At 41.2% G+C, this 25,772-nt stretch overlaps 1 long non-coding RNA gene across 1 annotated transcript; it reads right to left on the reverse strand.

The window, feature by feature from the left end:
• Positions 1 to 5,647: 5,647 nt before the first annotated feature.
• Positions 5,648 to 10,243, reverse strand: LOC146768363 (uncharacterized). Its single transcript, XR_014952858.1, has 2 exons — positions 10,096 to 10,243; positions 5,648 to 8,058 (listed from the first exon to the last, which is right to left on the reverse strand). It is a non-coding gene; the product is annotated as an uncharacterized LOC146768363 (long non-coding RNA).
• Between the last annotated feature and the right edge of the window lie 15,529 nt (positions 10,244 to 25,772).

The raw sequence follows: 25,772 nt of genomic DNA on the forward strand, positions 1-25,772 counted from the left end.
CTTTAAAAATTTGCTTGTGGAATAATTAACTCTGTAAAATATTTTTTATTTATAAAGAATGTAATACTATTTATAAAAATATTTAAACAGAGCTATCCAGGAACTAAATTACCCAGTGCAAATTTTTTGGAATTGCAGTTTAGTATAACATGGTACATGTGCTGAAAAAACATTTCAGTTTCTTGCTTTTGAACAGGGGGAAAAAAAAGATCTATGAAATCCATTGTATCTGTGCTGGGATAATTTAACCATTTCTCAATTTTTTTCATAATATTTAACAATTTCTACCTCCTGAGCCTTACAGGAGGAGAGCAATAGTCCTCCTACTGTAGTCATCAGACTTACAGTTGTTATCCTTTCTGAGGTTTTCACACAGATTTATTGTTGGCTTGCTCTTTTTTTTTTCTTTCCTAGCAAACTGCTCATTGTCATGCAAATGTAGAAATAATGAGGTTAATATGTGGGTCAGATTCAACGCTGAGGAGGAAAGCCCAGTACATTTCCTGGCAGTGTAAATTCCTAGGACCTTGGCACAGCTGGCTGGAGCATGGCAGCAGCCAACCACAAAGAGAAATGGGGACAGGGATAAAGAGAGCAGTGACAAGGTCTGGTCACTGCTGTCTCCCTTGGGAACAGTTCTGGGCTCCCTGTGCAGAAATGCTGCAATTTTTGCCTAATGGCAGGGAGCTGGGGTACAGCGTGAAGGCACAGGGGTTAGGTTGAATCTCCCAGGCTGAGGGGACCAAAAAATTGAGGCAAAAGAAGGATGTGACTCCTGTCTACATGAGGGTTTTGTTATGCACAAAACCTCATGTGTGAGAAGACAAGACTACATTTTCTCCGCGCCATTTTTCTATAAGACTGGAAGAAACTCACCATAGGTAACTGGATTGCTGAAAAGAGTCATACATCAAACAGACAAGACACAACTGGATTTGTCTCTCTGCGTATTTTCTTTTATGCTGAAGTAGAACAAATCATGGACATCAGCTTTGGCAACAATGCAGGACCTCTATTTCAGACTCCAAAAATTTCAGCACAAACAATTATTCAGGTCAATATTTCAAGCCTTGTCCTCCCAAATGCGGTCTTGATTTATGAGACAGATAGACAGATAGAAGGGCCTGGGAATTACTTACTTTTGCTAAAAAAAAATTTTAAAATCTTAATTATTTTAAAGAGGTAATTTATTAAGTCTTTGTCAATAGAGTTTTTTGCTCCACTGTTACAATATTGCCTGTTTTTTCTTTCATTGAGCTTTATAAAGAAATGTAATTTTCTATATATTTCTATACTCTTTGCATTATGCTAGAGATCAGTTTCCAGCCTTTTCTTCCAAGTTTCATGAAGGCTTAGACACGTTAATACTGTGAAAGTTGCCAGATGGTGTTTCTGCAGGTACTATTTAAAAGTCCCATTTAAATGACAGTGTACTCAGACTTTAAAGAAATAAATCTTTTAATGGGGCTGTACCTGTTTTTAAAACCCATGTTGAGTTTCACGGCATAGCAAAGCCACAGAAATTCTCCCTTTAACTCATTTAGCCCAAATTTTGGAAATGCTCCTCTAAGAATATGTGTAAGGACCATCATGTCTAAAGACAGACTGAAGCAAGTTTTCCCAGAGCTGTGCTTGTTCTCTCCTAATAAAATTCCTTTTAGGGCTTGTTCTATGACTGCATCCCACAAGCCCCCAAACAAGCTCCCAGAGCATGTTGCAATGTAAAGTATAACGTGACTAATTATGAGCAACTTGCCTTGAAATTTTATATTTGCTTTTTAATGGATGTTTGCCAAAATTGGTAACAGTTTTAAAATGGGTATATGAAAGCCAGGAATCTTCCAAACAGGCATGCTTATATGTACATTGAGATAAACACAGAGCAGTTATTAAAATATGAGGTTTTGTCAGTTAGGGTTCTAAACCACATGTTTCAATTACTACTGAAATAAAAAAATAACAAAACAACAGTGTGCTATAAATAGGACTTTTGGACAAACTTTTGGTACCCAGGATTACTTGATTTAGCCTCTGATTTTCAACATCTGCTGTAGATTATTAGCAAAGATATTCAATACTAATTATTTTGAGGTTTAGAAGCCATGCAAAACATACCTGTGAATCTTGATAATTTCATGGCTCCTAACCTTCAACTTCTGATCTGTTCATAACCACAAGATAATTTGTTGACACTTGATGCTTTACTAAATTTAAAGCATGTGCAGATTTGGGACAATCTTTTGATTTTCATCCTGATTTATTTCAGTTGTATTGTTGTACAGTTTGCATTATTTTACCCAGCAGTGGGTAAATTTTTTTTGGTGCTGGTGACCTGGATGAAAACCAATCTAAGAGAACTCTCTATGAAGTTGACATTGAGTCCTCCTGGCAAAAATGATAATGGTACCTACAAGGGTACAATGGCCTTGGTGTCTACGACAGCATTCACCAAAGACAGGAGGCAAAATAAAATAATAAGTTTTATGGATTTTTGCCATATATGTAAATGGAAGCTTTTGTAGGACTAACTCCATATGTATGAATGCGTAACTAAACACAGCAAAATGATTCCCCTCCTGGGTCTCAGCTAGAGCAGAGACAATATGTGATCAGTATGATCAGTGCAGAAAGTGGCAGCTGGTGGTAAAAGTAGCAAAGTTTCTGGGCATTTCAGAACCCCCCCTTTAGCAAGTACTTCCCAAAGCAGAGAGAAGCATTGCCCTGTGTGGGTCACTCCTGGTGAAGTATTGAGGAGCAGACCCTCCTGTTCATGCTCAAGCTCAGCGACGTGTCTTGCTCCTAGTGATTCATCTTCATATAGAAACTCCAGACACAAACTTGTAAAGCCTACTTCTCAAAGGAAGTCCTTGAATGTGGAAGGGCTCTCACAACAGAAGCATTCTTGTGAACTAGAAGTCACATCCTTGTCCTCAGTATGGCTGGTGGTGAAAGAAGCTATTTAGGACTTCCCCTGCAGTTGGAAGTGTTACGGATTATGGATTCAAATTTTGTCTTCCATATGACCTTGGGAGCTGTGCTTAGGAAACTCTTTAGCATCACTGTCTTTAAAATGATCAGAGATGGGTATGACAGAGGTTGACTCCAGGTCAAAAGTCCTAAGAGCTGAGTGGGCTCAAAGGACCTCTGTGGAGAATGATGTAAACCAAACTCTGAAGGGAAAAGTGATTGTAGGGAAGAAAACTTCTTCTGGGTGACATAGTCTATGGTGCTCAAATACAAGCATCATCACATATGAAGAAACTGCAGCTTGAAAGAGAAATAACAAGAAAAAAGAAATGTAATGATTATACAGTATTGTAACTGTGACATTAAATAGAATTGCAACTCCTTGCAGAAAATCATGTGTCTTCAGTCTTATTACAAAATTAAAAGAGAAAATATTTTAATTCATCTGAAAGCCCTTATATATATATATATATATATAAATTTTTAAAAAAGCATCCTTGCTGATTAAGACTATACTTTCCTCTTAAACATAGCAAAACCAGAGGGGAAGTATAAATTGACGTCATGTTGCTGTGATTGTTTCTAATTCATTGGACTGGCTAGCTGTCAGCAAGATAAATGGATCATCCATAGATAACTCATATTGTCATATTTATGTGAGTGAGATTGAAAAAAGAAAAGAAGTCAATAAAAATTAAATTGAAAAGGAAAATATTGCTGCAGAATAGTTTTCCAAATGCATGCGACAAGTGAAAATGATAAAAAGTGAAATGTGAAATATTTTAGGTTTTTTTACTATTGTTTATTTGTTTTAATACTTTATATGCCAAGCAATGGCTCAGCATACAGGCTCATGAATTCTATCTGTTTCTTATTTAGAGATGAGATTAGATGAGTGGTAGCAGTACAAAATGGGTAAATTTTCCAAACAACGTTTACTAGCACTAGTAGCAATGGAGAAACAAGTTTAAATTGAAGCAAGACACAATCAGGAATTAATTTAGGCATTTACATCAGGCATTCTGGGAAAAAAGAATCCCATCTCCTCAAGAGAATACATTATATTTAGCAAGTGGAAACATGAACCAGGGGTGGTCAAAGTATCTGACTGAGGGATTTTGGGGAGAGAAGTGAAGAACCAACCTGATCAGAAGGGAATAAAGTTCCCATGCTTGAGCAACAGAAAACATCCCAACTTCCCTTTCCCTCCAGTGACATGAAAGAAAGACAGCCAAGCCTTGTGCATTGCCACACTGGATGTATTGTGTGTGTCAGATCTCTCTGACCAGTTTTCCTCTTTTTATTCTTAGCAATTTTTATTCTTTTTATTCTTAGCAGTTTTGTTCCTAGTTTGAAAGGCTTGAGATGTTACAGCCACAAAAGAAATGTTAATCAGATATTAGAAAATAATTCTTCCTGTACTGTAGATTGCTGAGTGGATATTTGTGTTAAAGACTCAGGAACTAAGATGTCTGAAGTGTGAAGTGTTACATTCCACAGATGTGAAAAAATGCTGAACAAGTCCAAATGTCAATCACTGCATGTGAGTACTTCTATAGCCCAGTAGCCACCTAATCAATGGTGCTGAGGCCGGAGGAAGCAATAGGGAAAGTGTTACTTTACACATCACATCATGTGTGATGGACTGTAATTATATTACAGTCCATCACACATGAGCTCTGGAAGAGAGGATGTTGAAAGTCTGAATACAAAACCCACCAGTCAATGAAAGAACTTTAAACCATCCTGAGACCAACATCCCTTTGTGTGGATGAATCAGACTATACTGGGATTTTGGGGGGGAGGGGAACATCTAGTAGGTAGCCTTCCAAATCATTAATATAATACTGAATTACCTTGCTTCTAAATCATATATCTTTATATATCTTTATATAAAGTGTACTGCCTGTTCTAAAAATAAGAAGTCTGATCTCATTCATAGCTCAATGAATCAGGGACACTCCCACCAAGATCCACATTTTCTTTAATGTAGAACAAGTCAGTGACAGACTGCATTCTGGATGCATCCTGGGGGCTGAGCATGTGACCCATAGCTGAGTCTTATTCTGTAATTGTAAAAGGCTTTTTGAAATCCATTTAAGGCTATTAGTACTCCCAGAAAATTGTGCACTCATTCATTTTTTCTCAAAACAGATATCCTGGATTTAATGGAGTGTAGTGTCCTTTCACTACCAGTACCGAAGAACTCAAATTATGCATTATTAAGCTATTAAACAGAAATGAACAAGAAGAAATGGCACTTACTGGCAAGACCACTGTTCTAAAATGCTTGGTGATAAGCTATGGAAACATTAGCAAGCTGTTATAAAAGTGCCATCTCCTACCAGCTGCTATAATTTTGTTTCCTCTAACAGTTGGAACATATTTCGGAGCACATCTGATGCACACACATATCTACACAGAGGAAGGCACATGCAGGGGTTTATCTGTGCTGTCCCACACTGAGCTGGCAGGGGATTTCAGCAAGCCAGTTCACTCCTGAGCATGTTGCAAGCTGGTTCCTGCAGCATTTCTCTCATAAAGACAGTGTTCCCTCTACGTAGTCTCTAAATTGCCCTCTGAAGTCAGAGAGCTTCACAGACCTCAGGATGCAAAGCAAAAAACCTTCATGAGCCCCCAGATAGTTAGTGATATATTTTGATGACAAATCAATCATCACTTGGGCTTCTTTGTGTTTATTGTTCCATTTGCTATGTAGGGAATATGGAAAGGGAAAAAATCATACATTGTAACAGATATTGTTACACTCTTGCTAGGTGATATGATCCATGAACTTGAGATTTTCAAATAAAAAACAGATGGCAAAACTACAAGAGGCTTCAGGGGTGTGCAAATATCACAAATGATCATTTAATGCTTCATCTGTTTGAAAAATCTAGCAAAACTAATATATTTTTTACTTCAATGCTAACCTATTCAGTCACTTGGTCTATGCTTCTTACTTGGGGTGCTGTTCAAGTCCCACAGCCAATCTCCATGATCTTTGCTTCACACTAAACTTATGGCAAAGCACTGCCTTCATTGCTTTGTCTGCAATGCTGACACCCATTACCACATATTTCATTTATTTTATCACTCTTTCTATTTTTATTCCCTGACATCAATTTTATAGGTGACAAACATTCCCTTGAGTTATGATTGAGTTGCCTCCTTACTCTTTCCCTGGCACTTGCATTAAAACCACGTGTTTGGATCTGCTTGCTCAAAATTGCTACAGTATGGAGTGAGAAGAGCAAATAAAAATGTTAATTAATTTTTCAGACCTGATGGTGGAGCTAAGCCAGAGCTACTACCCCTCTCTACTTTTAGCAGGAGTTTTATCACCAATGAGCCCAAGAAGAAAATACATTCTCCTGAAAGGGTATAATAAAATATAAGTTTATATGATACCATATAAAGTTGTAAGGAGTTCACAACAACTGTGCTGATTCCATCAATACGTAGTTAGAGATTTATGACTGCAAATAATGTTTTTCCACTCAGGGATGAGCTCAGCACTCATTTTATGAAACACTGATATGGGCACTGTACAATGAACTAAGGCAGAATCCGTTCACCTGCCGGGTTGATGGAAAGCACTAAACCCTTTTATGCATCACCATGCAAGGATTCTGGCTAGGGCTACAATTTCCAAAGCATCATCTCCAAGGTTTGATTCCTGAATTCTCTGCTACATGCTTTAGATGTAAGTAGTCTGATCACATATTTGCTGAGCACTTATGGTTTCTTTGCCACCATTGAAGTGAAACTGCCTTAGTTCACATTTTTTCATGTTTGTGGTCAGCAGATCTGGGTATGTCTGAGGCTTCAAGCATTTGGTTGGTTGGTGCCATTCTGGGAGAGGGTAGGAATGCTGGCTTGAGAGGGGAGTATCAAGAAGAAGACCCATCTGGGTTTCTTAACTTGTTGCAGCTGCCTTTTTTTTTTTTCTCTCTTTCCAAACACAGAATCATGAAATAAATTTGATATATTTCAAAGCAGAAACTCATGATAATCATAACCAGAGAATCACATAATAATGGAAATTGTGCATTGGAGCAAGGCAAAATGCATGTTCACTTATTGAGGAATGTGGATTTCTTGTTCCATTTTATCAGCCATTAACATTAGGAAAGGAGAAACCCTCTCCTAAGAGTCAAAAACGTACAGATTTTCAAGTGAACTTTATATATGATAATTCAGCTGGAGGCAAGCAGACATTTACTTTCAGATTGCAAATTCTGGCACATTATAAAATTATGTACATTTTTATTGTATACTTTATACAAATAAGTACACTGTATTATTTATTGAGGTAATAAACTCCCTAAATCCCCTCATCAAGTTCTGATTATTTGATGTTTGACAAAGTGTTTAGTGCCATAGATGTTTTAAAATAAAGAACAGAAGAAGAAAGCTGTATGTCATGAACTCTCCTGAGAAGCATTTAAATGCATAGGACTTAGAGGCTCAGAATCAGTTTATTATCAATATAGTTTTTCACCTTCTTTGTATTTTTGTTCATCCTTTTCCAAATCTGCTTTGGCTTTTCTTTGGAGGGGTGAAGGAGACAAATACATCCAAAGGTTAGTGGCATTGAAAAAGTTGTTTTTTGAGATCACTTGTGAAAATGAGGGAATGGTGCTATAACAAAAGTGCATTTTCATGTTAAAAAAAAGCCTTCATCTTCTCTGTGGAATAGTCATTTACCCTTTCATTTTTAACTCTTTCCTCTTATAGATATTTCTGTGCTCCTAAGATTCTTATTTTCTTCATTTCATTTTGGTCCCTACAATGATTTTCCATTTAATGGGCATTAATTCCATGCTCCAAGGAGTACTTTTCTCTGTTCTTTAGGACCAGAAGTCTACATGGACTGCTTAACAGTGTACCTTTTGTTTCTCTGTGCTGCTTTTTTCCCCACAAGCACTTTTCAGAGTTCTGAGGAGAAATGCCAATTGGAGGATGATTAGTTTCCTGTGTAGATTTTGACTCAGCTATCCCACTTCTTCAATTCTTCCTTTCTCTGTTGTACCACTACTGAAGATCCCAGTACATCTCTACCTTGAATCTTGTGCAGATGCCTGTGGTCTGGAAAAAAAAAAAAAAGTTTTCCTTAGAACAAATGAAAACTGCTGAGCAAAACCAGTTTTTGAGAAAACAAAACCCAACACAACAGAACCTAAGAAGTGCAAGAGCTAGAAAGAAATGCTCTCCAGTGAAAATGTTGTTCCTTATACCTGGCTTCTGGTCTTGTTGCACTTAAGGGCTTGCTGGATATGAACAATGCAGATCCTGGGTACTGCAGAGGTGCCACACAGGTCTGCTGATGGAGCATCCATACACTTACTAGAGATTACAGGGAGTATGGAGCACAGGATCCTGTCACCTCCATGGGGCATGGGCATCTGTGTTCATTTCTTAGGCCATATTTTTGGGTTGAGTAAAAAGATGGAGCTGTTCTCAGAAAATTAGCCCTCCTCACAGCAAAATATCCATCCCCTGGCTTCATCTTCAGTCAAGCATTTTAGTGACACTCCTCTTTTTGGCCAGGTCTTTGGGAAATGGGAAAAGTGCATCATCAGAGGGTATCCAAAGAAGCAGAGCTTGCCACTCAGACGGGGCAGCCTGCCTGCAGCCAGAGACCCCCTGCGGGGTCTGTCCCTGCTGCTGCGGGGACGCGGCTCTGCCCTTCCCTCCCGTGGAGCCCGGCACCTCATTCCCTCTCAGTGCCCAGACCCGGCCCAACACTCGCCCCACCGGCTTGCATTGCCCCGTCCTCTTGTCCCCGTATCCCCGTGTCCCCGTGTCCCCGTGTCCCGGTGTCCCAGCGTCCTGGAATCCCCTTGTCCCGGTGTCCCGGTATCCCAGTGTCCCGGTATCCCATTGTCCCCGTGTCCCGGTATCCCATTGTCACCATGTCGCGGTGTCCCCGTGTCCCGGTATCCCCGTGTCCCCGCGTCCCCGTGTTCCTGTGTCCCGGTATCCCATTGTCCCCATGTCCCGGTATCCCCGTGTCCCCGTGTCCCGGTATCCCATTGTCCCCGTGTCCCGGTATCCCATTGTCCCCATGTCCCGGTATCCCCATGTCGCGGTGTCCCCGTGTCCCGGTATCCCCGTGTCCCGATATCCCATTGTCCCCGTGCCCCGGTGTCCCCGTGTCCCGATATCCCCGTGTCCCCGTGTCCCGATATCCCATTGTCCCCGTGTCCCGGTATCCCCGTGTCCTGGTATCCCCGTGTCCCGGTGTCCCCGTGTCCCGATATCCCATTGTCCCCGTGCCCCGGTGTCCCCGTGTCCCGATATCCCCGTGTCCCCGTGTCCCGATATCCCATTGTCCCCGTGTCCCGGTATCCCCGTGTCCCGGTATCCCCGTGTCCCGGTATTCCCGTGTCCCGGTGTCCCTGTGTCCCGGTGTCCCGGTGTCCCGGTATCCCATTGTCCCGGTGTCCCCGTGTCCCGGTATCCCATTGTCCCCGTGTCCCGGTATCCCCGTGTCCCGGTATCCCCGTGTCCCGGTATTCCCGTGTCCCGGTATCCCATTGTCCCCATGTCCCGGAGTCCCCGTGTCCCCGTGTCCCGGTATTCCCGTGTCCCCGTGCCCCGGTATCCCATTGTCCCCGTGTCCCGATATCCCGTTGTCCCCGTGTCCCGGTATCCCATTGTCCCCGTGTCCCGGTGTCCCCGTGTCCCGGTGTCCCCGTGTCCCGGTATCCCATTGTCCCCGTGCCCCGGTGTCCCCGTGTCCCGATATCCCCGTGTCCCCGTGTCCCGGTATCCCATTGTCCCCGTGTCCCGGTATCCCCGTGTCCCGGTGTCCCCGTGTCCCGGTATCCCCGTGTCCCGGTGTCCCCGTGTCCCGGTGTCCCCGTGTCCCGATATCCCATTGTCCCCGTGTCCCAGTGTCCCCGTGTCCCGGTATCCCCGTGTCCCGGTGTCCCCGTGTCCCGGTGTCCCGGTGTCCCGGTATCCCATTGTCCCGGTGTCCCGGTCCCGATGCCGGCACACGATGGCGCCGCAGCCCCCGCGGTGCCGCAGGACGCTGTCTGCCAGGCGGCGGCGGCTGAGGCCAGCCGAGGCTTTCCCGCTGGGAGAGATGCGAAAGCCGGGCGACACAAACATCCCCACCTTGGAGTGACCGTCAGGGTGCTGGCAAAGGGAGCGCATGGATGTCCCGCGCTGTGTTTCGTGCCCCTCGGCTGCTCCCGGGGCGGTCGATGTCTCACACAGCGCTGAGCCCTCGAGCGCGGGGGGCTGTGCCGGCTGGGGAGTCAGACTTGCAAAAGGAAGAGGGGGTTGAGGTCTTTTCCCCTTTCCAGAGGCAAATTCTCATGAGGGTCTGGGCTTGGAGAAGGTATTGGAGGAGTTTTGTGGCAGAAATAGCTGTAGGTTACCTGCCTGTCCTGTCCTCTTGGGGCTCACTGTAGAATAAGAGAAACACGGGTGAAAAGGTGGTGCAAAGATGTGTTAGCTGGAATGCACTCACTGGACTGAAGCAGAACAAGAAGCAGTCAGCATTATGTGTGTATAGTGCACACACACACACATATGTATAAGTAATGTAGTCTAAGGACATTATTGAGATTTAAATGCAGGGGGAAAAAAGACTCGGCTCCTTTTTTTTACAAGCCTTTGACTTCATATGCTTCCATGCCTTCAAGCACACACAAAGGCCTAGCAAAATCTTTTGCTGCAAGCAAAAACCAAGGAGCACTCTGAATGAAGCTCTGTGCTTCCCTGCTGTGTTTGCTTTTCTTAGCCGGGTTAGGTAAAAACACAGCACAATTTGCTGTTGTGCCTGTTTCTCCAAAATCTATTACCACTGTAGAAAGAGGGAAGGAGTGAAGGGGAGAAGGGGCCATGTAATGCTTCACATGGTAAGGAATTCAGTAGGAGCAGTCTGGGGTGCAGAGCAAAGGCAGCTGTGTCTTTATCTGAAGGATTTTGTAGTGCCCCACTGCCTGTTAGGATGCAGCAAGCAGCGATGCCCTGGCTGTGAGCTGAGGAGAATCAACACCAGGTTTCCTGCTGCTGAGTCTCTGCCTGGCCATGCCTGGCACTGGTAGCCAGGCACTAGGGCAGGACGTGTATAAATCAACTCACCAATGACTCCATGGATGTGCACTGCTCCGATAACAGCATGGCTGAAGCTGTCCTCCTCAAGGCATTATGCCAGCAATATCAGAGAAAGGGGATTTGGGTGTAGCCTGGAGATAAGAAATGTAGTATTTTGGTGGAGAAAGGCCACCGTTAGCTGGAATTTGCCATAAGGAGCCTGTTTGATAAAGGTACTTTTTTTCCCCACTCTTCCCCAAGTACAGAAATATTCCATTCAGTTGTGCTGATCTCAAACCGAAGTCAAGCCTGGGGGAGCTGTGGGAGTTGCTGATACATTCTCATTTGGCAAGGGTGGAGCAGCATTCAGAGCTGGATTATTGTCAGTCAAGCTGACAAAGCAGAACAGAGCATCACCACAACAAAACCCTCTGACCTATGTTATGTAAAGCATTGTTTGTGATTGTTGGGCTTTTGGTGAAGAGAAAATCCTGAGAGAAAGGTCCTTTAAGGGAGCTCTTAAAAAGGTTTTTTTTAGCCCTACAAGTTATTTACATTAACAGGCTACTTACACATTTTGAAACTTGCTTAACAGTAAGTTATTACTTGTTATTGTTATATGTTGCTGAAAAAGGAGTATGTAAAGACCTACATTTTTAAAGGGCTTGTGAGAGGCAGCTGGATATAGTTATGTGGGGCAGAATTATGCTAAACAACAAGACCAACAAGAATTTAAACAGTGAACAAAGAAGGATTTCATATGGAGCCTTGTGTACTGCCAAGCTCCTTTCAGCTCTCCCTACCCCATGAGCTTCAGTTCCAGTCACAGGCAAAAAAAGGGAGGAAAACCTTGGTCTTTTCTTTCAAGACATCATCAAAGACTTTCACTACATTGTCAAAGGGGGGCAGTCTCAAGCAAAGCAAAAGACTTAAAAAAGCAAACCCCTGTGAACCTGAGTGTTTATGGAAAATTCTGAGAAAGGTGCTTCATTTGATGCTGAGAAGTCCCTCTTGGTACAAGCCACAGTTACATTTTTCATAGCCACAGGATCGAAAGGCGTCTCCCCTCTGAGTGGTTTCACAGGAGATGGTGAAACAGCGATGCAAAATCATAATGATTAAAGTGCAATACATAGCAGACAGCAGAAAAGAGCGGATAGTCTGTTGAAAAGAACAGTAAATAATAAACAAGTCTATTGAGAGATATGAAAAACTTGGCTATTCTGTAGCTAATAGATAACAAAGACCTTACCCTGAGGATAAGGGTAGGAGAAAGCAATGAGTCTTTTCATAGCAGTTTATCTTCTGTAGAATAAGAGGCAACAAAATTCAGTGAAAAACCCTCAGAAGACAAGTTGTCTGTATGTGTTGTTAATGCAGGAAGAAGAATTGAAAGTGTCTTTGGCCCCAGAGAGAGATGGGTGTGCATCACCCGTCTGCTCAGAGTAAGGGCAAAAAGCAAAGCTCCAAATAGAGAAAGAAATTCTGGATGATAAAAAAACCCAGCCATAAATCTGTTAGCAGGATGAAGTATGAGACAGTAGTGGCAACTGGATAAAATTAAACCAGTGAATCTGAACATTAAATGCTTCTCTGTCATTTGTTTCACTGGGAATACACAGGAGATGCAGTTGACAAATGATGTTTATTAATAAGCTAATATACTGGATTTGAACACTGAGAGGGAAATAAAGCAAATGATTGACAGCACCAAACATTTTATCTTGATAGTTTCTGTAGGACACAGAGGCATAGTATGCACATCCCTCTCAGGCAGGTTGCTCAGGGCACCAAATGCTTCAAGCCCATCTACTCCTCCAGCCTCAGCTCCAATGTGCCTGCCCTAGGGAGCAGTTGCTAGAGCTGTGCCAGATTTTTGGTGCCTGCCACACTAAGCCCCCAGGTGACTACCTCAGTTTACAGTGCAGTGATCTCTAGGACCAGAAGACCTCAAACAATTTGAACATTACCAAATAAATGCTATATTTTAGGCAAGCTTTATTTATTCATTTAGTGCTTTTTTTGATATCTATGAATTTATGTTAAATGTTTTATTTAGGTTAGAGGAGGACCCTAATTAACAAGAATATAGTGCATGTATAAAAAGCAAAAAAAGCTTGAGAAAGCCCCCAAATGCAAGATGTTTAGCTGTGTGACAGGAATTTAGATCTTTGTTTAATAAAAATATGTAAATAGTCAAAGTCTGCAGTAGGTGTTTAGAGGTGTCATACTTCTCAGTATTCTTGTATTGTTTCTGACAAAGATGACTTTCTGAGACAGGATACCAAACAAAACCCTCTGTCGCTGAAGATGACCATGTTCTTACAACCACATCTGCTTTCAGAAGCTGTCAGAGTGGAATCTGTATTTTTTCTTATGCAGGAACACCTTAGTGCTAGCTGAGTACAGGTTGGTTTCCATTTTAAAAACTCCCTCAGATCTGAGTGATGCTTCTGTGTAGGATGGTGATTTCAAGCTGTCTGAATGCAGAAGAGTTTTCATGATATTTGCCCTCTCCCTCTGTATTTCCTACCTAGCAAGACAAAGTTTTCCCTCCTGGCTTCCCACAGCACAAGAGATCTAGAAAGCAGGAGCTGTAGGTGAGTCTCCAGCTATCTAGAAATACTGACCCTCTGGAATCTCACCTGTAACTGGCCTTTTTATTTGTGTGAATAGCTCACTTTTTAGATTTTTAATTCTACCAGAAGCCTCAGGTGTTCGTAAGTAGTTTGTGAGAGATTCAGCCAGAGAATGGGTCCATAGCTGGGTTCACTTTCTGGATTCCTGACTTCCTTACACCACCCCAAGTGCCTGTCTCTGCTCAGTACTCATGTTCAGGCACTTCCAAAACATTTTCATACTTTCATACCTCTTGTCCAACCATTTCAGGTTTTTCCTCTGTCTTCTGGGCATCTGCAACTATTTGGGTGGACCTAGCATAAGTGTTAGTTCAGCTGGAGCTAAGCAGGCATTTACTTTCACATTGCAAATAATTTTGGGACATTATAAAATAGTTTATATTTTTATTATATTTTCTCAAACATGAGACACTGTTTTATCTGCTGTTTTACCTCCCTATATATGTGTGATCTGTGATATTTACAAGCATTTGAAATGTGAAGTGTGCCCTAGATTTGTTGAGACACCTTGAAATCGGTGGAGAGCTGAGAATCTTGGCTTGCTCTGAGTCTTCACATGGTTGTGTCCACAAAATGCCTCTGAGTGCACTGCTATTGTCCACATTCTACAGGATGTTCAGGAACAAACAGATTAGGTGAACTGCTTGATGACAACCAAGTCTTGTGAATTCCAGTCCAGTGTGTGGACTTGGGAATAATTTTCTATGCCAGATATTAATTACTTTAACAAAGGGTCCATGGGATACAATTTCAGACTTCTTAAATCTCAGTTGTGAAGAAAGAGCTCAAATAAATTTCTCCTGTCTCATTCCCCACTGATGGTGTGCCATGGGCCTTCTCCATCTCTCAGGCTAATTGCCATTTCACCTGTGATTCATTCTCCCACATCAGGTGTCTGAGACAGTGATCTAATATGCTCATAAAGGAGAATCCTGAGAGAAACAGAGATTTGGTTTGACACACTGTAACTATTCATGAAATTTGCTATCATCTCTATAATTACATTTTGTCCAAAAGCCAGATCAAGCTGAACTCACTGGGGAACAGGCTATCAAAAATTAATAAACTAATCTTAGGAACAGAATTTCAGGTATTGTTTTGAGAGAACAAAATGGTGTTTTTATGTTTTTTAAAATGATGAGCAAGAGAAGGTAGGGTGTCAAACACTACATTTCAGAATGATGTTTTGATTCTTCCATTTCCATTTTGCATTGGAGTGTGAGTGAACATGTCCTGTACTTTGTCTCATTAGTAAGAGACCCGGTGAACCTTCCATGAATCTTTTTGAATAAGTAGCCCATGTCAATATGAAAATTTTCTAAGAGAAGAGCATTCAGGCTTTTCCAGTTGTGTAGGAATCCTTTTATTTTTATTATTTTTTGGTTGCTCTCTATGTTGCTGAGGGTCCATTGTGAATTTCCTTCACAACTGAAGGAGAAATCGTGGTAATTTATAGGAATTCTCTGTAAAATGCCCTTTTTCTAGAAAGTTTCCATTAAAAGAGGGTAGTCCCATCTCTTCAGAAGTGGGCTAGCTGGAACTCATGAATGAAGTTTTTAGTGGGAGAAGTTGAACTTTGCCACTGGTGGATTTTGCCTCTGTGTAAGGCCACCAGAGCAATCTGCAGCACAGAGCCAGACCCTTACTGCGATGGGTTCTGCCTTGTCCTGTGCAAGCACAGGGCAGGGATGGGTTGCCCCAGGGTGGGCTCCCAGGCTGGAATTTGGGGAGGTTATAGAGCCCTGGGAGCACATCTGCTCATAAAGGAAGGAAGCTTGATCTCAAGAGATACGGGGAGCACAAGCACCTCAGAAGAGACTGAATTAAGTGAAAACTGATTCAACTTTCATGTTTCAACTGATTCAAGTGAAAACTGACTGAAGTTCAGAAGGATGTGCATGTACCTTGAGAGCTCTTCTGAGTAAATATATAGAGTTGCATCAAAAAAATAGTGGGGAAATCATGATGTTACCTTGTGAAAATTAGCTATTAATTAAGCAGCACCGTGCCTCCTTATCCATTCTCCGTATAAGATTTATTGATTTCTAGACAGAGTGATTTATGAGACTGGAAGGAGGAATTAGCAAGTGTCAGTCAGACAGTTTATGTTGGTGGGTTTCAATAGGAGAGCAGACAGTAAATTGTTGTGACTTGGTGCAGTGCTTGAGTAGATGTAAATTGCCAACCTACCAATACTTCAGAGCCATTAAGTGCCAACACTTATTGATTAGTATGTGCTTTTTCCTGCTAATGGCACCAATTTCTGAACTGCCAGGGTATGATTCTGACCTTCATTATACTTTCAGTGTCTTGAAGGGCACTCAGCTGCTTTTACCCTTGACTTCTGTAAAAATCCTGCCTGGTGTCACTAATGTTCTGTAGACCTGAGTTACAAATACAGTGACAAGAAGCTAAGATCAAAGCTGCTGCAGTCATAACACTGAAAACACCCCCAGCAGCAGTGTGTAATAAGCTGTGCATGTTTGTGTGTAGTTGGAGAGCTGGGTCAATGGCAAGAAAGAAGGAGGAATAAATGCTGATGAAGATTCTTTCTGCCCTGTCCTCTCCCAAACCCACACAAGTTTCATTTTATATGAAGCCTTTTGTACTTAGCTGTCAGAGAGCATCCTACCCTGCAAAATCCTCAAAGAAGACAGATTTCACCCTTCTGTTCCCTGGGAAAGGGCACTATTGATTCCCTATCACTAATGATTAACAGATTGAATATGCTAAAATGCAGAGCCATATCCCCCCTCAAATCTGTTAGCTGAGATCAGAAACAGCCTCTCTGGGTCCTGCCAGCAACCAATCTTCTCCTGGGGTCAGCCACATCTCCTCTTTTCCTGGCAGAGGATGGGTTTGCAGACGATTATGCTGAGACCAAAAAGACCCAAAGGAAGTTTTGTCTCAGTTCCCAGGTGTATTTATGCCAAGAGCTTAATCTGAAGGGCAGTGACAGAGAAACCAACTAGGCAGAGCTATCTCTACAGAACGGGAAAAGGATTTGGATGGGCAGGAGGATGGTGAAATGAAGAGAAGCTAAGCAGCTCCTCCTGACTGCTGTAATGGGACTCCTCTGGGCTGCTGCATACAGAAGGGATTTCTTCAGGCCACGCCCTGGCCATTTAAATCAGGTTGTGAATCTGTACAAGGTGTAGCTGTACATAGGTTTGTTCACTGACGGGAAAAACCTGTGTTAAGAAGCAATGAGTCTTTAAAGCACAGTTGTCAAAAACAACCAATAAGAGCCACAAGGCGCTGGACTATGTGAGCAGCTGGTATAACACATACATACATGGGAAATGGATAGCAGCTCCTCTTCTGGCACTTTAAAAATTCTTCTATAACTACCAGTTAAATTTGTCAGACACAAAGGTCAAACAGATCTCATTCTGTCATTTACTGCAGCCATCTCATCAAACAGCCAGTTTCTTTCAGAGTAAAGGGCTTTGTTCCCTCTTTACAGAAATTCAAGTAAAACAAGAAGAAAAGAAAAACATTTACTCTCACCTGTCATCACACAAGACTTGCATGAGCCTGAATATCCACTAACTTCCTCACCCCAGCAAATAGAAAACTTTTTGTGTTGAAGGAAAACAGATTTTCTGGAGGGAACAGAGAAGAAAAGATTGGTTTTCCCTTTGTGCTTAACACTGTCACTCCTTCCCCAGAAGTTTGTTCCTTTAAAATATGTGGGAATGGTGAGACTACACAGAGAGTTCAGAGACAGATGAACAGTGGAAGGGTGAGACAATGATCCAGAAATCTCATTTTGTCACAATCTGCAGTTTCATAAGCATATCTCACCATGTTCCTAGAGGAGAGAGATCATAGTTTGTTTGTTTTTTTTTAATTATACAACCTTGCCATAAATTTTGCAGAATGAGAACATGAAGAAAAGAATAAGAGTGCAGTTATGAGAGCAGACATTATCCTTAGAGCTTGCCAACTAATGGCTGATACCAGTTTGCAGAGAAGCTGAGTCTCCACAGCAGAACTCAGCTGCATCTGCCACGAAGTACATGGGAAGAATGTAGCTCAATTTTTGAATATGCAAGGACATCTCCTTGGGGAAACAATGGCCTTAATAATGAAGGTTTGAAGGAGTGAAAAAAAATCATTAGTCATAAAGAAATCTTGGTGAGCCACCCAGTCACTCAGGAATTTAAGAAGATTCTTGCTCCCAGTAAGAATGCATATGGCTTTCAAAAACACGTAAGAAGAATGAAGTGTTGCAAGAACTGGATCTGAAGGAGTGAGTAAACAAAGGGAATTAATCTTTGGATTTTTAGAGTAAATTAAATCCCCCATTGAACTAGAAGTCTGACACCTGAATAGTATGACAAATCAATGTGCCTGCCTTTCAAAGGCTGTCCTTCATCTTCTTTTGGTTAGTCCCAAAGAAAGATGCAAACCAGACTATGCAAAATACTTCCCAAACTAAAGTGCAGTCTGGCCACAGGACCCACTTGTCACAATGTGATTGCAGGATAATGTGGCTCACAAGTCACAATGCTGTGCCTGCTCCTATGCACACATTTTGTTCAGCTTTTGATTCATCTCTTTGTTCAGGCAACTTGAATTGCTCAGCACGTCTGTTTGGGGCTTTTCAGAACAGGCTGATTCCTTGCTGGAAGATAAATGGTGTATGTACAGTTTGAGGACATTCATTCTTAGTTTACCTTAATCAGAGACAGCCAAACCCAGGAAAGTGCTCTTCAGAGAACCATGTAATTATTTTGACATTTGGGTTTGTTCCAGTTTGAATTGAAGTAAATTTGACAAAATTTCTAGAATAAATTCTCTATGAAGAAATAAATTACACAAATATCAACAACATGGTATTTTTGCAGTGCAATATACCTCCACAAGAGGTAGGCATGCAAAGCCATTTTTTAAACAAATGTGCAGATGGTGATGCTCCATACTTGGCATAGTCTGGAATGAAGTTTTCCATTGATCCAAAAGTTAATCTCATCTTGAACTGTGGCTCTGAAGGGTTTTGGGCCTCTCAAGTCATTGCTTCCAGGGCAGAAAATGTGGAAGTGGTGGTGAGGCAGTCCTGCACTGTGGCAGTGCTGCTGAGAGCTGCTTTACCATGCTGCTACTGGCTCATGAGGCAGCTTCCTGCTAGCAAATTGAATTTGATTTAGCTGAAGTCCTAATGAGAAAAAACACCACATCATGTCATGAGTTTTATGACTTGAGATCATCTTATTAAATGTTATCCAATAACTATTAGCCAGTAACTGATGTAATTGCCCTCTTTATCTGCTTGCACAGAGACCCCCTTCACTCTGAACAGAAGTAGCAAATGGACGTGCTCATTCTCCCTTCAGAGCAAAGCCAAAATTTGCATCACTTAGTAGTTCCCTACAGCCATTACTTTAGGTTAGTTTCCTCATGCCATGCTGATCCCATCTACTCTGTGTAAGAGGCCCCCAGATCTGAAACACACCTCTCCATGTATGCCCATAGCTCCTCTTTGCTGAGCCTGGCTGTCCATAGGCAACCTGGAGCACTGGGATGTGGGGGTTTTGGGTCAGGGTGGGTGCACAGCAGAGGACAGCTCTCACATGCTTCACAAGGCAAATAAAACACAAATAAAGGGAAAGGAATTGAAGTAAGGTTGTTTCAGGGCCAATTCTCAGCAAAAGTTTGGATGGTGGACTTTTTTTTGGCAGTTTTTCAAATAAAATTCTGCAGTCTTTTGACTGCACAAGTCGGAAGGCAGTTGGGCAAGCCCAGCAATGCTCTTTGCCTTGTTGGGATAATTTGTCACACTGGCTTGGTAGTACAGAGTGAGATGAGTGTAATGTACCTTTGAAAATGCTTGCATTGCTTTTTCTAGAATATCCATGTCTAGACACTTACGGAATATGCAGTTTTCTCTTGGTTAGTATATTCTGCTAAATGCTGCTGTATTATTTCAGAAATTGACAGAACTTTTTCTGGAATGATTTTCCTCCTCACTTGGAGAGAAAATTTAGCTTAGGAAGTAATAATTGTGTATGTGCTGTAATATTTGAATCCATATATAACTGAAGTCAAAGCTTATGTAAGGTATTTTTAAGATCTGGAAATTTATTTTTTTTAAGGATGGGGAGATTTGCTGGAGAGGAAGATTATATTGGTGTCTGTAGTCAAGAAGATATCAGTGTGAATTCAGTCTTTATTTGGGAAGAGAGAGAAAGGGAGGAGTAAGAAAAAAGTGATTTTCAGCACTGTAGTTTGCATAAGGCTACAGCTTGTGCTCCATTAGACACTAAAGAATCTAAACCCTCCTCATGATTAAGTGGCTTTGGATTTTTGAGAAGACATGAGGAAAAAGTTGAGATTGCTATTAATATGTTTTATATTACTTTAGGTAATTAATAAAGTGAAGTGGTTATAAAGAGGCTTTCTGGTCACACATTAAACATATTGGGCTACTAGACTAATATACAGAATGGCAGTCTTCTTAAACTACATTTACAAATATAACTATACTATGTAAGTGGTGTATATCTAAATATATGTATATGTATAATATATGTATACATATAATATATGTATATGTAAATTATATGTATAAATGCAAGCATATGCACATATACAGATATATATATATATAATATGCAAACATTAATTTCCTATATTATGGAAAAGATATTAAAGGAAATGAAAACCTGGCAGACTATCCATACCATTTACTAACACAGTGAGGATTGATGTATGTCAGTTATACACAATACACAGCAAACATAATGCATTCACTGTTACTCTGCCCATTAGATACTTGAGTAATGAGATTTCAAAAGCTTTTTGAGGGCTTGGCGTTAACCTGAGAGATCTCCTATCCACTCTTTGTCTGCTGGAGATAGCACACTTCTTTTAATTTACAAAATGATTCAATGCACTGGGACTTTGAAAGAGATGGACTAGCCATCAGTAATGCCAGGGGGAACTGCAAACTGTAGATAGCAAGAAGCATTGAAAGCATTTCTGTTACACAGCTTGCCAGGCTTATTTTTAAAAACACTATTAGTCAAACATACCACATTAGACAAATTATTTTGTAAATTTGCAATCTTAAGCAGCCTCGTGTCAAAAAGCATTCAAGGTTTTCCAAATGCAAAAAGAAGAAGAATATATTGTTATGATGTTATTTAAGTTGCTAGTGGTGGAAGAATGAGGGTAACTCAGTACACTTACATCCATGTCCAGCAGATCACCAAAACATGCAGAAGGCACTGAAATCTCTCTGCTGTGCCAGAAAGGTCTGGGACTTTCCTGCAGTGTTTTAGGATGTTAGGGCTCACAGGCCTGCCCTGCCTGCCCTTCCATGGCAGACAGATGACTGTAAATTAAATACTTCTGGTTCCTGCCTGCTGACCCCAAGATCTCATGTGTTGTAATGGAGGTGTGCAAATGCTCCTGTGGTTCTTTTGCTCTAAGGTGTTGTGAAGAAGAAGCAAGAGGGTCATAGGATGAAAAGATCTCAAATAGTCTCAGTTCTTGATTGTTCCCATGATAAATGTCAGTCACTTGGAGCCTTATGTTAGTCTCTGAACTTGTGTACAGGGCTGTTGTTATTTCCAGGGGAGCCAGTATAATACTCTAGGGTGGAACAAGACCATATGTCCACTCTAAGTTACACTTCTGTCTCAGAGTAGTTGTTCTGATGCTCCTGTCCTCATTTCCATCCTTTTTATCATGGTTAATTACAAAGCTGTTTCGTGTCTTTCGTTCTCCAGTGTCATCACAACCCAGATGGCTGATCCAGTAAGGTACAAACAAGATATTTAATATAGACTAAGTCTGGACCTTTCCTCCCTTAGCAGTATTCAGCATTCAGGACAGAAATATTTGACAAAGCTCTAGGACCTGTTTATCTTGGGGTATGGCCAACTGATTACAGGGGCATTTAAAAGTGCACTTCAGTCACTGGGAATTAATCTGGGCATTATTAGAACTAGGCGGACAGAGCAATGGGTTAAATTACTCCTTGGCTATTAGTTCAGTTTAAATTTGGCAAATATTCTACTTCATTACAGTAATCATCTCAGACAGGGGTATTCAGAGCTGGGTCTGTGTACAACAGGTAACAGCCCTGACTGAAGTCCACGGGCAGGAACAATCTTGCAGGGGCTTCTTCAGCAGCCATGCCTTGGGTCTGCCTTAGGAAACCATTTCTAGTAAGCTATAAAGAAAGATGGTCAGCAAAGTCTGAAAATAAATCAGGGCCTTTTGGGTTATTTGTGTCTGGAGAGATTAATGAGCGGCCATAAAAGCAATTTATTATACAGTAAACATGGGAAACAGTGGACATGAGGAAGTCTGGTTTTCTTTAAGACCATGTTTAATTTCCAGCCTTGACCTCACTGCAATAATCACAGCCTTTTATGAGTGTCCTGTCATTCCTGCAGGTCCCTTTCCACTTAAGCCTCTCCACAATATCTCCAGGTCCTTCCCCATCCACCTACCGGTGTGCAAGAGGCAGTACCCAGCTGTGGCCAGCTCTGAACTGGTGCTTAAAATACATTCTGCTTTGTGCTGTGGCCATTAGCTCATCAGGTTATGGATTTTCAAAAAAATTGTTGGGATTTAGGGCAAAATTTTGGTGCCTAGACATTTATGTCATTGCCTAAAACTGGCGTTCTGGTCTAGAGGCTTTCACATGGGAATGGAGCTAAGATAGAAAAATCTATTGAAGGCCTGCACCCCTCTGGAGCAGCAGATGGAGGATTTATATGGACATCTAAAATAGCTCTAGATATTTTTCTGAGCAATTGAATTTCTCCCATTATCTATTTAAGCCTTTAAGTGTCAGATTTTATTTAAGTCAGCCAAGTATTGCTGGGTTGGACAAAGAGATAGACCTCCCAATGATACAGAATAGGCTTCATTTCCTCAGTAGATGGAGCTAAAAATGGTACTGAGTAGGCACTGAAAGTGAACATTTGTGCTACTGAAGTGTATCATTGCTTGGTAATTAGTGAAAAATAGTAGCTGGCTCTGCAAGTCACTGTGAGCTGCTTCAAAAGCATAGTCATTTTGCAGTGAGGTACTTGAAAAGGATCCCTCTATCATTCTACATTATCTTTTCCACACTCTAACTTAATAACTTTTCTCTCTGAGCCTTCTGACAAAATACAGGTGTGTTAATAGTGCCTCCAAAATGAACATGTCTCCAGACAACTAGATGGGCCACATTAGTGTTCAGGGTGAAATGAAACCAAGATAACAGCTTTTAGTCTTAAGCTTAGCTGAATCACAGAATCACAAAATGTTTTAGGTTAGAAGAGACCTTAAAGATAATTTACTTCCAACCCTCCTACCATTGGACCAGTTTGCTCAAAGCTCTAACCAATCTGTCTTTCTCTTGAACGCTTCAAGGGATGAAGCATCCATGACTTCTCAGGGTCACCTGTGCCAGTGTCTCACCACCTTCACAGTATATAATTTCTTCCTAATATTCAGCCTACACCTGCCCTCTTTCAGTTTAAAGCCATTGCCTCTTGTCCTATCACTGCATACCCTTGTGAAAAGTCCCTCCTTGGTCTCCTGAGGCCCTCTTCAGGTACTGGAAGATGCTGTAAGGTCTTCCCTGAGCCTTCTCTGCTCCAGGCTGAGCAACCCCAGCTCTCTCAGGATGTCTCATAGGAGAGATGCTCCATCCCTCTGAGCATTTTCATGCCTTGTTTTTGAACTTACCCCAACAGATCTGTGTATGCACATATGCATGGATGTATATATAAACGCATTATTACTTATTAGTGTAAGTCTTTTCCACTTATTATATGTTGCACTCCATTTGTGGATATTGTAATTCTTCTCTCTTCAATAATCAGAAACAGCATCTGTCTCAATGCTACTGGAGTTCCAGAAGGCCTTTTAGGTTATATGTCATCACAGGCAATTTTTTTAAAACTGTCTGTAGTAATTTGCCATAAGGTAACATGGAGAAATGGAACATGTCCCAGCAATGACACTTTTCCCTTATTTCAGTAAGAGACTTGAAAGTTCCTTTCACTATTGGATAAGACATCACTACCATGACAAAGCATTTAGGGAATATTAGTATTGATAATAACTCATCTAAAGGTCAAAAAAAGAAAACAACACAAACAAGAGCCTTAAAAATCCCCCACTTCATTTGTTACAGGTCTCTCATGAGAAAATACTTTGAGACAGAACATTCTGAAAAGCAGAATGAACACTGGATACCGGAATTTAACAAAAGTACTGACAGCTTGTCAAAGATAAGCTATTTCCTAGGTTTCCATAAAGAATTCACTCATTTATACTGTAGACTTACTACACATTAAATAATTCAGTCCTCTGCTTTGATGAGTGATTTTTTTAGACAATGAATATTCAGCTTTTTTTTTCCCCCTACACCTCTCATTAGCTTTTATACAGCTATAAAACCATGACATAAACTAGAACACAAATCCATCACACAGCATAACCTTCTGCAAATACCATAGGAGACTATGCTTCAAATATGACACTAATTTAGAAGCACTGAATCTGAATGTCTGTGCCATACAGCTCTTTGGTGGTGGTAGAAAGAAAAGTCATCCTTAAATCAAAACTGAATGGAATTACTAGTGGGGAATTGCTGTTCTAGCCAGTAAACTACATCTGTAAGCCAGAAAGGATGTCAGATTTAGGCTCTAACCATGAAGTATTGTTCCAACAGGCTTTCAGTTTCTGACAGTCTTCACATGCGTGGGGATTCAACTCTGTATGGACACCACAAATGGTTTGATGTTAAAACCAGCAAAGAACACCAGATCAAGAGAAAGAGCCATGCCAGACCAAGATTCAATTTTACCTAAAATATCATTGTATCTGCCCACAATGGCTACAACAGCTGCACTTCTCTACTTCCTACTGAGTGCATGTTGCTCAATAGTATTTTTGACACAATTTCGCAATGAGTGAGAAGACAGTAAAAGGGCTGATAAACTATCCCCATGCCATAATCACCTTCATATCATGTGACAGAAACAGAAGCCTGCTTCTGTGCCTTGTGGTGCATTCAGAAAACACTACAGAATACATCATTTAGGCAATGAGCTGCTGTTTTTCAGTGCCTTTCCTGGCACTGTGTCACCAGTCTCTGTTCCTTCAGATGTCAATATGATCCTAATGCCCCAGTGACTCCCACAGCAGACATGGAAATGATGACAGATCCTGTAGGCTTCCTATTTATATATGAAGTGATGCAACAGTGAGAGCAACAGACTTAGGGATGCTGTAAGTCAAAGAGAAGGGGACACATGGAATTATATTTTTTCCAGGGTCCCCTGTTAACATTTAGCAATGGCCTGCTGTAAAAAAGATTAGCTTTATTTAGAGAACTCTGACTGGGTGTAACAGAATTTGGTAAATAAGATATTTGCTCAAGTTTCCATCTGCATATTTACTTGGGATTTTACAATGTTACTTACTCCACTGTTGCTCATATTCTTGGAAAGAGTGAGGAAACCAACAGGAGTACAAGTCTGAATGAATGCAGTGATGGCCAGCAGAGTCTTCTTCCACACCAATGGCCCAGGGGGAAGCACTTTTTTCCCTCAGATGTGGATCTCTTTACAGCTGCTTGTACCACTAAGGGACCCACGAAGCTTAAAGGGTTACTCTTTAATACATGAGTCCTTCTGCATGCTCACTAAGGGATAAGTTTGATTTTTGCTCTAACATGTATGCTTTGTGTGTGGCATTAGCTTAATGACTGAGATCATGAGGTGATTTCATCATGGTAGTGGCAGTCTTTGAAATGCTGCCTCATCTGGAAGCCAGTTAATGGAATAAAAAGCCTTCTTCTGCTGCCACAATAGAAAGCAGCAGAAACATTTGGGTTTCAGAGTCCAGAATACAATTTTCTCATTGATATTCTAGCAATAACATTTTAAATTGAAGACTATTGAATGAAACTTCTTGCAAAGAACTTAAGAAATTTTGTCTTACCTCAAGAATAATAAATAAGTTGAGCTGAGCACCAATAGGATTTTATTTGCAAACGAAACAAATCTGGCCTAATTTAAAACCTTAAAGAAACCCCCGAAACTTAAAATGTTTATGTTTTTTACAGAAAGATAAAACTTCTTATAGGAAATG

Source organism: Lonchura striata, chromosome 2, assembly GCF_050655825.1.
Source record: "Lonchura striata isolate lonStrDom1 chromosome 2, ASM5065582v1, whole genome shotgun sequence".
Classification (NCBI taxonomy): Eukaryota; Metazoa; Chordata; class Aves; order Passeriformes; family Estrildidae; genus Lonchura; species Lonchura striata.